Source organism: Pan troglodytes, chromosome 4 (assembly GCF_028858775.2).
Source record: "Pan troglodytes isolate AG18354 chromosome 4, NHGRI_mPanTro3-v2.0_pri, whole genome shotgun sequence".
NCBI lineage: Eukaryota > Metazoa > Chordata > Mammalia > Primates > Hominidae > Pan > Pan troglodytes.
Window position 1 is genome coordinate 27,190,592 of NC_072402.2, and position 14,773 is coordinate 27,205,364.

Sequence of the window (14,773 nt, forward strand, 5' to 3'; positions counted from 1 at the left end):
AGCTTATCTCTCCAGTGAGGATTAATATAGCCTGAGGTGTGGACTTGTTCCTCAACATTTTATTTCTTTGTGCCAAGGAGTCCATGTGTGCACCATGCATAAAAATGTATGAGATTATAATGATAAAATGAGAAATTGAGCTAGACCATCAGAGAGCTATACCAAACATCACAGACAAAGGGCATCATAAGAAACAAGCCATATAAAACTGTAATGTTGTTTGGGGGTAATTCCGAGTAACTCGTTTGTATATTGTTCACTTTTGTTTCTTTGGCTTGGCTGCTAAGAAAATGAGAGTCATCTTTGTCATTAAATTCACATCCAGCCTCATGGTATGTTCTTTCTTCTCTGGTCTTCATTTTGGCTAAGTAACATCTTTTTAATAAATTTAAGTCATTTTTACTTACTTTATTGTATTTCTTTTGAGAACCATTTTTACACACTTTGATATAACACTAGCAGGAGAATAAAGAAAAGAAAGCAGGGGATGAGGTGGAAAGAGTGTGAGCTTGTATTCTGAGCTTTGGTGACCAGTTAGACCTAGATTAGGATCCCACTATCTTCTGGATTTTTTACTTTGGGCCTACATTTATTTAATTTATGCAATTAAATTATTTATTTATTTATTTAATTTATTTAACTTCTCTGAGCCTCAAATTCATCTAAAATGGAGGGATATTAGAACCAATCTCAATGGAGAAAATATGGTAAGAGATCAGCTAATCTTTCTTTCTTCCTTCCTGATATTCCCATCAATATATATTGTGAATGTGCATGTGTGTGTAAATATGTGTGTTATATATGAAACTGTGCATATATATAGATATACATATATTATATATAGATTATATGTACATACATACATACACACAACCTCTCTCTGCTCTCCACCCACAAAGTTCTGGCATCAAAATCTTATTCAAAAAGTCTTCACTCACCAATTTCCAAAGAACTTCAAGGTAAGCAAAAACTAATCTATTCTTCACTACAAATGCTGGCTTTTTGTTAAAATTGTGATCTATGGAAGATATTGGAAATTAGTCTGTGAAATGAGCCATTTTATGAAAGCAGAGTTTCAGTAATCTCTATGTGTTAAATAGGAGGCTAAAAGAAATTCCTCCCTTTGGGTCCCCCACCCATCTCTGTGATTTACTCTGCCTGTCTGCTGCAACAATCATCGCCACGGTACACAGTGCTCACCACTGACCTATTGCAGACAGTTAATCAACAGCAGAGAGAGTAGCTTTCACAGTACAAGTAGTTACTTGTTCTCAACTTTTTAAAGTTCATAATTCAGTCTTACTGTCATTTCTTTCCTCTTGCCGGTGCTTTATGAAAGGTAAAGCTGAACAGAAAGAAAACCAGAGTCATTAACTGTTTGAAAGTTTAATGTGCTACCAAACCAGAATTAGATGTGATAATGAAATTTCCACAGTTGAAAGCAGACTTTGCTAACTGATGTATGTAGTGAGAAGGTGGTCACATAACCAATGAAAATAAAAATCGTGTTCATTTTTTATATTTCTCATTCAATTTTTTGTTTAAACTGGCCAAATGCCAAATTAGACTTCAGTTGGGATACTTTAAAAAGTGGATTTAGTAAAATTACACTTGTTTTGCTTAAGAAATATACATTCAATATTGACAGTAGAGATGTTGATCAAGTAACTTTATATCTAAAGACGTTCCAGGACAATGGTTTAGGATTTATGGAATAACTTTGCTAGCCTGTATTCAGCCATCGTGACTGGTCAGAAGAGCCATCCAAGTCACTAGAATCCTTTCCACGGAGCCACAGGATGGCTCACCCTACTCATGCCACTCCCCAGCCTGGTATTCAAGGCATGTCTAAATAGGATTCTGACTTACCCTAACTACTTCAATTTCTGCCTTTTGTGGTCAATATAATCAACATGGGCCATTTGTTCCCCAAATACAGCACATTCTTGTCTACCCCTTTGCCATTGCACATGCTTTTCTCTCCTCCTAACATTCTCAGCCATGGGGTCTCTTTGCCTCCCCTCGTCCAGGCATCCCCACCCACTGTGTCCCTCTTCCCAACACTTCCTCTCAGGGACCTCTTACTTACCTCCATCTTTTGAAATTATATCCATTTAAAGTTCAGTTGAACTGCCCTTTTTTCAAGAAAGTATTCCTTTTTGTCCACCCCAAACTAAACTGATCTCTTTCTCTTCTCCATCCAGAATCACTTACTTTAACTCCTGTATATCACTTTCATAGTCTTTGGCATGCAGTAGGAGTTCATTTGCACTATGATAAGTGAATCAATTACTTATAGGCTATATTGCATTTTAATTTACCCCATAATCTTCTCCTCCTCCTTAGCTTATAACTTCCTAATGGTAAAGATGGGGTTAGTGGGAGGAGGTACTTATTAATATTTACAACCTTTACATTATCTAATAGTTTAATTGTACATAATCAAGACTTGATAAATATGTCTTGAATTGTATGATTAAACTGGGTCGGTCGGCTGGGCTTGGTTAGAAGCACCTCAGGATCGTGCCTGGATTTATCAGAAGCAGTGCTAGTGATGCAAAAGGTAATTTTCTTTGCTGAATCATAGCTGAATTTATATGACATTAAGCTTTGGAAGGTACCATTTTTCAAATTAAATATAAAAACAATAACCTTTCTGTGTGGAATGTTTTAAGTTCTCCTGGCTCCTTTCAGGCATGGGGACATCTCTGTAAGGTGTTGACCTAAATTTCTTCTGACCTAATTTCCTTGTTGCAAAAGGAATTCGGTGCAGCCAGCCCCCACTGCGGAAAGGTTTTGTTCTACATCACTGTCACATTTCAATGACAAATGGAATGAACTTTGTTAGTCCTTTTGAGATTTCAGAAGAGCTCACGATATTCCCCTCTAATATCTAAGAGGATTTCAGTGATTTGTCCTGCCGGCTACAGAGTATAAAAGGGCCTCCCTCTGTCCCATGCATTCCCCCTGAGCAGCTGGGCATACCTCATGGAAGCACCAGACACTACTTGCAAACATTTTTTACTGCATAGTAGCTGAAGAGAAGGTTGCTGATGAAATAAAGAAGAATGAAAGTGGCAAAAATGATACACTGGGCTCTTGATTCAAGCAAGAGAAATGTTTCTCGGCACTAACAAACTCAACTTTGGTTCTAGTTCTAAGTATTTTGAAATGAAACAAACCTCTACTCCTATGATCCGAAAAAATAATTTTCCTCCTAATGATACAGAGCAATAAAAAAGCCTGTTTTGCCCACTATATTGTGAGCATGTGTGTATAGTTGTAAGTATATGTGTTTGAGAAAGAAGAGGCTAATAAAAAGAAGAGGATTTAGTTCAAATAATTCAATAGCTATAAAAGTCGTAAGACAATAGACAGGAATATAATAAAAATTATTTCCTTTCCATTTCTTAAGAAAAGACAAAACAGTCTTCTACAGAGAATAGCTTTGGTGCATTACTTTCTGGAAGAAGAGGGATTCCCTACTAGATGGCTCCCAGGGCTTCCTTCTGTTGCTGCTATTAACCAATGACCACTATCTGAATCAGGTATTCTACAAGCAGTTTCAATGTGAGATCAACTGCTTTTCAGATTCAGAATTTTAATAATCATTTGAGCAATATGCTGTACCTTAAAATGCTTAAAATTACTGGAATTCTCTCATGTTTTATCATACAAAATGTTACTCCATTATTTCCATTTGGAAGCAAGTCTCTTGGAAGGACTTAAGGCACCACACCCTGCCAGTTGGTGATGTGGTCAGCAAAGTCGAGAGGAGGTCAAAGAAAGCAGCTGTCCCAGCAATTTAGCATGAACCTAAATGGTAGCATAAAGGAGAGTAAGAGGAGAGAAAAAGCTGACAAAAGAGAGCAAAACGGTCTGTTTCAAAAGAGTAAATAAAGATATAAGAAGATAGGCAATAGATAATCAAAAAGTACACGGTGAAAAAAGTTATTTCTAACAACAACAAAAAAAGAAGAAAAATAATCTGAAGAGGAAAGGGAATTTTAATCACCTTCCCCCAACCAAATGCTGAACATCTCTTGGGAAACTCCCCCAAAAGTCAAAAATCACAAGCAGAGTGAAAGATGCACCTAGATAAATAGGTTATATAAAAAGAAAGCAAGTCAAATTAGAGGCCTCAGCCAGCATATAGTCACTAAGCAATTACTAAGGACAGACACTGCCCGTATGCCAAGATAAATGATTACCCAAATGGGCAAACCCACTACTAATGTATTATTGCACCAAGATTGTGTTGTCCAAAGGCCAGAAGAACTGATTATTTAGAATTGCATTTCTTATAGCCCAGTGCGCAGTATTAACCCAAGTGCAGATAGATGACAGCAGACAGCACAGAGGAGGGAGGGAGGGAGAGACAGAGAAAAAAAGAGAGAGACAGAGAGGATATATATAAATGATGGGACTATAGTATTTGATTGGCTGGCTTGTGAGCAGAGGGGTTGATATATTACCTGGATGAAACAGAATACATTTTCTCTTGAGAGCACTTGCCAGCATCCCTAGATAGATCATCTACTGAAGGACAAAGAAAAAAATATATTTTGTGAAATCAAAGAAAATTATTATTTCCAGGAAGTTAGTTTTGGTGAAGGAATTTATTGTCATATTTCTGTGAGTTGCACAGGATCACAAGGATTTCTGAATGTGAAGCAAAAGTTGAAAAGTTAAATGATCCAGTAAGACGTGGTCTCAGCAGATGCTATTACAAAATGGCCTAGGACAAGCTGTATATAAAGTAGAGACCTTGCCTGGGTGTTCTGCATCTCTTCCATTATCTTCTCCTTCTGAGTAAGGACTTGGCATGACCCCTCCACTTTGATTCGTATATGATGCAGTAAAGCTTTTAATAACCAAGTAAATTGGTGACCTGAAAATGCATGTCAACACATATGTAAGCTCTGCGGTGAACTTTAAAGTCACTGCCTCTCATGTGGCCTAACTTTCCATTATTGTGTAGTACAGGATCTATTCCAGGAGCAAAGGAGACCCAGCTGTTGGGTTCTATTTACTTAGCATGGTGCTCTGGCACCATGACTCTCAGATCCTGCTGCAACACACACCTGCTGCTGCGGGAGGATCTTCCCTCTGTCAGACACATGGAAAGGAGAACAACTTCTAAAACCCATTTTTACATTACCAAGAACAAAGATGACAATGTAACGCAAAAGCCAGGTCAAATTTAGCTACTCATAAAATTGGTTGTGCCTGCCTCTGCTCAGGGGAAAGCCTTGCTGAATCTCCACTTTCAGAAGCTGCACTAGATTGAACAATCAGACTGAAAAACCCATTGTCCCACAAGGATTTGTGAAGTGTTGAGCGTCTAGCATATGGGTGTTCTGAATAAAAGGATTTTGCCAGGAGTTTTGAGATCAGAGATCCATGATTAATTTTGACTACTTGGATCAATAAAGATTGTTTTCCTTTGAAACAGAGCACCTATAAAATTATGTAATTTGAGGTATAGGAAAATCATTGCCGAATGAGCAGAGTACTTTGCTGCCCACAGAATCCATTTGGTAATAATTTCAGCATGAAGAGTAAGACCATTATTTTGATAGAACAAACACATTTAAAAGTCATGAAAGATTATATCAGTTAAAAATTATTTGCATAAAATACGTTTCAGCACAAACTCACTCAGGTGTAGTACCATTCACACTAGAAATGCAATTCAGTGTGAGCTGTTTCCTAAAGGAAAAGTACATGTGAGAATTTAGATTATTTTGTCTAGCACAGCTGCTGCTTGTACTGCAAAAGCAGAGATGCAGCTGATGACAAGGTAGAATGGAACTTGACACCTCCACTGGCATCCAGCCAAGAATACAGAATGTTTTAGCCAGTCTATGGCATGTGATCCATTTCTTAATTGTTGATAACATATAATTAGGACAATCTAAGCCTAGTTTAATGAATGCAATAAGTTAAACTGCAGTGCTTGACTATACTTGGATAGACTTTGTTAGTCTTGGAGCACGGAACTGCAGAGTAACATTTTATAAACAGTACAAAATGGAATCTTCCCTTTACAAACTATCAGTCTAGAATTATGGCCGACATCCTAACCCACAGTATAAATTCTATGCGCTGTATAAATGTCAACTGATATTCATGGCCAATGTGCCCAAAATAAATTTTCCCCTTGAAGATTTTAAAGGTAAGATTTATGTGAAGAAATTGGGCACATATTTAAAAATGACAGACTACACGTTCTGCTAATCAGTTATCAACCTGATTTATTTTGACAGACTTCTTTTTAAGATGATCAGAGCTCAGTCTAGTGTACTACATAGTTTTTTTAAAGGCAGTGATTTTCTTGAAAATAATGAATTATTAACTTTTTATTAAAATAGATTCATTGCATTCATCTTTCCACACCCATATTACTTACCTGTAGGTTTTGTAAAAATATTGTCATTGTAGAGCATGAAAAGACCTTTACCAGGGCCATAAATAAATTCAGCTGAATTTTTCATATCTCTGGTAAGAGATTTATTTTTTCCAAAGGCAAGAAAAATCCCACCTAGGTATAAAAATAATACAAGAAATAAAAAAGTTTTGAGAAAATGCATTTTAGATTTTTGACTGAAAAAAGAATTTTTAAGGGAAGCTCTATTTATCCACAGCATGCATGCTTTCTCTGATTTTCTTTTTTTTTTTTCGGCCTTTAAATTTGTTCCAATGTTATCAGAATTGATTTTTAGTCTCAGTCATCCCAGAGGAACTGTCTTGAGTGAAGCTCTTATCGGGGAACTGTAATGAAGAATCAGCTCGCAAAGCTGTTACTATGGTGCTCACATATCTGAAGAAATTTTTAGTGGAAATAAAATTCCAAAGCACTAAATTTAGAGGTATTTCGTTTCCTAGTAAGAGGTATAAAAATAGTACTACTAGATACAATTTAAATTCCAAGGGGGAGATATTTATTTCTGTACGATACTCAACCATGTACATTCTCTAGAATTTCTAAAGCCAGTTTCTTTCCACAAGCCTTGAGACAAATTAAAAATCATGTTAACTAATTCCCTCTTAGCCCCCCATCCCACCAAAGAATAATAGTTTTAAAAAAGGAGTTCTTTTCCATTTCCACATTTTCATTTTTGTGTTGCTTTTAAGAAGAAACTTTACAAAGTGAAGGCATAACTATCTGAAAAATGTATTCTTTTTCATATATTTAAGAAAAAAATTTTGACAATGATGTATTATAGTTTTAGATACTAAATTGTATATTATCTCCAGAGGGCAAAGGAGAGTTAAAGAACATCACTGGTGTCCTGGTATAGTTACTAGAAAGATCAGGTTTAAGCCATATTTTACATTAAAAGCAATAATTACTGTGGTGTGCATAAGTCAGCAAAATTCCCTTTTCCAAAAATGAAAATTTCCACAAATCATGACAAAGTATAGTCCTGAAATTAAAATATTTCTAAGTATCATATCATTTCATATCATATGTAAATATAATTTTAATAAGCCTCTGCCCACTATACAAATATGTACCAAATTCCTCAAGTCAAATTACACTTCAGAAGTGTTGCCTAAATTACTACTTGAAGAAGAAATTTTTAAATCATCTTAAAAATTTCACTTTTGCCATTAAGCCACCAGAAACAACAGAAAAAAAAACCTGTAATAATATTACATGGATGAGAATATTATACTACATCTGCACTTCTAGGTTCATAAGAAAGAAGAGAGGAACTGGTATCTCTCAAGAAACGAAACTAAAGAAGTTACAGATGTATACTTTTGTATGAGTGATAAATACTCATATAATGATTGAAGGGGGAAATAAAGAGTACAGCTACAAGCATTCCATCCATTATGTATAATTTTTATTGATATAAATATATATTTGAATTTTAAGACTTTTAAACATTAAGATTTGACAAGTGCAGTAAAGAACAAGCTTCTCTATTTATGCTGTTCCATGCATACAGGAGAGAAGAGTTCATGTCATAATTGGCTTTGGTTTTATCTGTTCTTACACAGTCAAACTGTCCTTAAATGAAATTATTCGCAAAAGCAATCCACAGCGCCATCCTCTACATTAAAATGCAAACCTCATGTTAACATGAATAAATGTGCCCATAATTTCGGAGAATATTTTAGGAGTTGTGGCCATTATATGTGTTTTATTTGTAATGTAAACTTGGAATTTGGGAGAAATTTTACCTTGTAATTAGAATAGAATACCAAGACTAAGATATATAATGCAATGCAACAGTGGATAATTCACTATTCTTTTACAAATATTTAATTCAATACTTCTGATTTTCAGTCTGTACCACGAAGGAAATATTTCTTCAAGTAAAGTAAATGCAGAACCTTCATTAAAGAATTCACATGATTTTCTAGGTATACTTTTCATGTTACTGTAACTTAATTTTCACCTCTATCTGACCAGGCCCACTACAGATGGTGAAATAGAATGAGAAAAAATAAAGTAAAACAGAAGTGAATTTATTTTGCTATCACATAAAACAAAACTCTACACTGTAGCATTCAAAAAATAAAAATTATTAAAGCTTTTTCTTCTGACAAAACACTTAGAAAACAATCTCTAAAACTGGCAGTTTAAAAACTCCTCAGGAACATTACACTGTAAAAGTCACCTTTTTTGTTAATTCGTTATTTGTTGATAAAAGAAGTGTTTGCCTGTTTTTGTCACTATGGCTGTAATTATTTCTCTTTTTTATAGGCTGTATACTAAATATAATCTACTAAGTTCTTATCAACCTTTTGCTTACAATAAAACTAGCTCTCCACCTTTTCTACTTGCTAGACAAAATTGATTAGAAAGTGATTGTCATGTTAATTTTACCAGAAGCTAGAAAGTGCAAACCGCACATTCAGCTACATAGATTTCTGGACTTTTAACTGTGTTTATGTAACTGTACCAGGAACAGTATTTTGCAAATAATAACCAGTGTATTTCATGACATTCCCTAAATCACATTTCTTTTTGGTCTAATCTTCAAGGCCAAGCCAGAAAACTTACTGCTTTAGGTCAGGAAAGAATAAGAATTTAGCTTGAAAGCAAGGCTTTGGGGAGAGTAAATGGATTTGCTAAATTCTTTCAGTACCTACTTAACATTTCAAAACTAAGTTAGAGGACTCAATCAGAATTCTCATTATAAAGAGAGGATGCCATCCACCTGTGAACTCTCTAGGTCATGAGGCTTGCTGCTGTATATACAAGGGCTTAGTATAAAGTTAAAGGAGAACTAAGCCCATCCCTTCTGTTTCTGGGAGCTGAGAATGGTAGAGGATGGAAAGCAATCTGAGACTGCATTTCAGTTTCCCTTTCTGGCTTTCTCTTTTCTTAGTAGTTGTGTGCTGGGAAGCTCAAGGGAAAAGCAGTCCCAAATTCCATACCTGACTCTAGAATGCAACCTTCTGGAGCTGCCCCTGCTGAGAACTCATCTCTTAAACTTGAGGAATGGCTTTCTAGACTCCTCTGAGTTTCAGTGTGGCCTGGATAGAAACTAGGAATTTCTACAAAACCCTGCATCTAAGCCCCAGGGGAACTGACGAGGCAGCTGAGGTGAGAACTGGCAGGCAAGGTGCTTCCATGGCAGAGGCTCATTTTGCGCTTTCCACCAGGGAGCCACTTGAGAATAAAGCAGAGACAGATGTTCTGTAGCATCAACCAAAGCCAAGGGGAGGGAGAGTTGATCAACTTAACATAAAAGGTGCCTAGATCAGCTATGAGTGCCAGCAAGACAATAGAGAAGGACAGCACCCCAAAAGCCAGAGGATCAACAGGTCTCTGCACCAAAGAATAAATACTAGCTCTTCCGTACCACTCCTAGACTGTGAAAGCACCCAGACACCAACTTGAAGGGGTGCCTGGAAGTGGACAGAAGGCTGAGAAATCTGGGAGACTAGGCATGTTTTCCAAAAGAGACAGCATTACCTAAAGGGATGGTTTTAATTATTGGATTGGACTGAATTTTAAAATGCATAGGACTCTATATTTATAAGAGAACCAGAATAGTTATAGACAAAATAATGGAGCTATTTTCCAGGCACATCCAAGTTGCTATATGAGCGAAGTTAATGTTACATAACCAACACAAAGAAGAAACTTTCTGCAGTAAAAATAATTCCTTCTCCAAACACATATTCTTATACACATGCAAGATCACAACATGATATCTGATGAGGAAAGAGGAGTAATTGTTTTTTACCTGAATTATCCATACTGGGCGACTTCATTAATTAAGGGAGCCAAATAGCTGCTTGGGTTTCCTTTTGGAGTTTGTCATGTCTGTATAAGTCAGAATTACCAGTTCAAAAAACAACAACAACAAAAACCCTGCTCTTTTAAAATTTACTCATCTGCAAAGAGGAATACTAATATCTCAAATGGTTATTTGGGGAATTAAATAAGACTATTCATGTAAAGTTAAGGGCTTTCTGTAAATTGGCTAGCACTATGTCTGGCACTTTTATCTCTGTCCCCTGCTCCACCCCATCTTCATACCTTTTCTGAGATCAGTGAGGTTTGAATGTTCAGCATCAATGATATTCCACTTTCCATCACCATCATTTCCAATCCCTGATCACTGAGTTTCCAAGTCTTCTTTGTTGTTCACCTGAAAAAGTTCTTAAGCTTATCCCCTGATCTCCTTTTTCACTGTCATGACCTTCAGTCCAGATCTTATTTCTTCTCTCTTTGGCACCTGTAAGTGCCTTCTCACCAACCATCTGTCTCCAATCGATTCCTTCTTGTTTGCAAGCCACTGCTCGGCTCAGAGTTTGTCATTCCTTCTCCAACACCCTCTCTACTCTTTCATTTCTCCTGTCTTTTTTCCCTCCCTTCATATCTTTCTTTTTCCTTTTTGTAATTTCCATAAAGAATATGAAGCTACTCAGAATGTTGAAATACGTAGATAGCATGAATCAGTTGAAAGTAAATGAGAATAAAGATGAATAAAACAAAGCAAACAGATAGCTATTAGGAGAATCTAAAATAGAACTTTCCCAGCTAAGGTCTGAATTCAACTCTGAGTTTTAAGGCAGTTCAAAGGGAAAGGGAGGTATTGTTTTTCATGTTCATTAACTCAAAACTGTAAAACAATTAACTTTACACTTAACATCCGTGTTTCAAAAATTAGAAATTAGTTATGGAATAAAAAGTTTTTCTTAGGATGTGCTGAGAATTCTAATTATTTTTTAAGGTTCATGTATTAGTAATACTATAATATCTATAAATAAAAAATATTTCACAAATAATTTTCTTAGCATGATATTTAAGAAAATTAATGACTGATACACTGTAAAATCTATAAATGTAGTTCTGAAAGTAACTCCTAATGAAGATCAATCTTCTGATTTCATTTGAAAAAGCAATAATAATAATGCCTGGCCTTTGGAGAATGCAGAAGTTATTGGTGTGGTTTTGCAAATATCTCGTTTGATCTTAATAAGAAAACTAGGTTTCTGAAAGGGTAGATGAATTAACCAGGATTACACATCTGGTAAACAGTAAGGTCGGAGCTTGAACACAGCTTCACTTGACTATTTTCACAGCCCAATCGGCATCAATTGATTGATTAATTGAGAGTGATTAATTGCAAGCAGCTGAAGTCCGTGTCACTGGAAGTATATATATAGAGAGAGAGAGAGAGAGATTGAGTCTCACACTGTCACCTGGGCTGGAGTGCAAACTGGAGGTATATTCTTCATTGCAGTCTCATTCAGGCCCATTTTGATACGTTATAGTGTCCTCATTCCCTTTTATCTACTACCCAAAGATATAGTAGAAGTGATAAATGATAAAGAAGGAGAAGAGTGACCCATTGCATGTGTATAACATGTGTTTCAAAATTGGCAGGTAAGATTTAAGCATATATTTCCAGGCCAGGCATGGTGGTTCACACCTGTAATCCTAGCACTTTTAGGGGGCCAAGGCAGGTGGATCGCTTGAGGCTAGGACTTCGAGACCAGCCTGAGGAACATGACGAAACTGAGTCTGTAATAAAAATACAAAAATATGCCAGGCGTGGTGGCAGGTGCCTATAATCACAGCCACTAGGGAGTCAGAGGCAAGAGAATCCTTTGAACTCAGGAGACGCAGGTTGCAGTGAGCCGAGATGGTGCCACTGCAGTCCAGCCTGGGCAACACAGCAAGACTGTCTCAAAAAAACATATATCTGTGTAGATATATATATATATATATATATACACACACATACACACACAAATATATATTATATATAATATATTAATATATATATATAAGTATATATATACATATTTCCAGAGGGCTCTGAGAAAGAAGGTCCCTTAGTAGTTACCATGTGTTTATAGGATATGAACAAAAAGAAACAGGTAATCCTTGTGCCAGCTGCTGGAAGTCATCTTGCGACTGTGAAGGAGGCTCTGGATGTCAGAGTGGAGAGACAGAAAACAACCATGTTTTCTTGACACAATAGAGCCACCTACACCACACCACCTTCCAGTTATGAGGCCCCTACATGCCCGTTAAGTCAGTTTGAATTGGGTTTTCTGCTACTTGCAACAAGCAGTATATGAACTGATATATGAGAGAAGAGTGGAGGTAAAAAGGAGGGTAGTTTACACTTTCTTACATATTTCAGATTTATGTGTAAGGTCATGAACAAGATATTGGCATTTATTAACATTTGAATGTGTATGAGAACCTTTTGGATGACACAAGTTTGACTTACAAGATGTGGACACTGAAGTCTAAATGGTGCACCAGGGAAATGGCAAGTGCCTTTACAAGAGCTGAAGGAGGAAACAGAACAGTCCCCCTCGTTCCACACAACGCAGTATACCAGTGGATATCCCCTCTGGTTTATAGGTGACAGAAAGAGAAAATATTGAGCAAAAATTACACTAGAAGGGAATGAATAATTGGAACATCCTCTGAATCGGTCTCCTCTACTCACGAAGGAAAGAGGAAGTATTCCACCCGCACACTGGGCATTCTGTTTCTGTTTTGTAGGCTGTACCCTATCCCTCTCCCCACTGGAAGGCGATGGGGGAAAAGACTTTACCAAAGCACAAGACAGAATGACCCAGAGTGCAGTTTTGGAAGACCGCCAGCTCCCTAGCATTAATGTGGTCCCACTTAATTCCTCTGGGGTGGACACATGTAGATGTTTAGTGACAGCAAGCTATCACAGCAGCTGGCATACAAGGAACTGAAGTGGAGTCACTGCAAGTAGGATGGACAGAAGAAATGCTCTAGAAAATGCTCAAGTGTAACTTCAAGCAACGTTGCATTGCTTTGGAATGCGGGAAACCACAGGAGTAAACAGGCCAAGCTGGCATGCAACAGGCACAAATAAAGCAGGACTCCTTTTTTCTTTTTTTCCTGACCCAACAGAGAAGCCAGATCAAAGCTCTGGAGTGGTTGGCAATACTCTACAAAGTATTGATTCATTCTGTTAACAGCTGTTTATTGCATACCTACTATATATGTTGCACAATCTCCAATACCAGAGTATGACAATGAGGAAGACACAATTCCTTCCTTTGATGCACAGAAACCTAAAGCCACCAAGCTACGATGTGCAAAATATATATATAATTTCACTTTTCCCATAACATTTTATCTTCAATTTGAAGCTCCCATTCACATTGTAACAGAAATAAGGTCTGCTTCTATCCCCCTTTCTCCTAGATTGCCTCTAATTTCCAAGGAGCTTAAAAAGTGCCAGGGACTGTGAAGGGAAGGTGAGAATGAGCAGTCCAGTCTTCATGTCGTCATCCGTCCTCACTGCTCTATGGGGAAGCTGCCATCCCTTCTGCCCTGGTCTTGGTCCATGTTCTTCAGTGGAGAAGCAAGACTTCCCCAGGTCCTGCTCCATCTTAGAGACTGTTCCCTTCCTCCCTGGAAGTTCTCTGCTTCTTTATTATTCCAGGCATTGTCTGGGCCTTTTTGCAGACACCCACCAGCATCTAAGCCCTCTTCTTTCTTTCTCAACTTTCTTCTTCAGAGGCACAACAGAAATTGACCCGTTATGCTTTCAAATCTATTTTCTAAATTTGGACTTTAACTTTGAGTTACAAAACAAATACATCGATTCCTTTATTGTCTTTTGTTTTCCTTTGCTGTCTCCTCCCTAATGTATTCTGGTTTCCTGAATGCAGAGGCGGGTTAGAGGTTGTAAGAATATTAGGAGGACAGAAGCATTGGTTCATACCTCAAAAAACTTATTCCACTACAGTGGAGTTCTGTTCTCCTTTGGGAAGATGGGAAAATTTTCCTTGATGAGATAACATATAAGTGGGTCTTAGAAACGGATAGGTGTTTACCAAAAGAAGAAAGTAAAAGAGAATCAAAGGTCTGATAAATACTTCACTTGTAAACAAAGTTAACCCAACACTCATTTTAAATCACAAAATAGTATCAGATTTAAGAACAACATGCAGATTTCATAGAAAATGAGGTTTAAATATCATTACCTGAATAAAGTGTCTACCCTGAGTAGAAAAATGAACCATCTGCCACTATATTTTATGTGGTTAAATGTCCATTTAAAGTTAACATCCCGTCATTCACTTTAAAAAACAGAAAAGCTTTATTTAAGAAAAATGTAACTTAAAGTAAGGCCCCAAAGCAGAGGTCAGATACAAAATTAAGAATTTTTTCCCCTTTCTTTCTGTGGCAAAAGCGTATTTGACTAACGACTTCCATTAAAATAATGGAGCAATGTAATATTTCTTTGTGTATGAAAAGAAATCTTTAACAACATTGACACTTTTGGATTAG

The 14,773-nt window shown here is 36.8% G+C and overlaps 1 protein-coding gene across 12 annotated transcripts in view; it reads right to left on the reverse strand.

The window, feature by feature from the left end:
* Nucleotides 1-14,773, reverse strand: part of LOC129143943 (uncharacterized) — a 689,383-nt gene that overhangs the window by 619,500 nt on the left and 55,110 nt on the right. For 10 of the 12 annotated variants that reach the window (XR_010156872.1, XR_010156871.1, XR_010156868.1 and 7 more), the window contains exons 2-5: nucleotides 10,511-10,622; nucleotides 10,215-10,294; nucleotides 6,413-6,544; nucleotides 1,208-1,345 (exon numbers count right to left, since the gene is read on the reverse strand). The exons of 1 other annotated variant lie outside the window; for it this stretch is intronic. The gene's annotated coding sequence lies outside the window, so the exon portion shown is untranslated. The remainder of the gene's footprint in view (nucleotides 1-1,207; nucleotides 1,346-6,412; nucleotides 6,545-10,214; nucleotides 10,295-10,510; nucleotides 10,623-14,773) is intronic. One more of the 12 variants, XR_010156873.1, reaches the window with a different exon arrangement.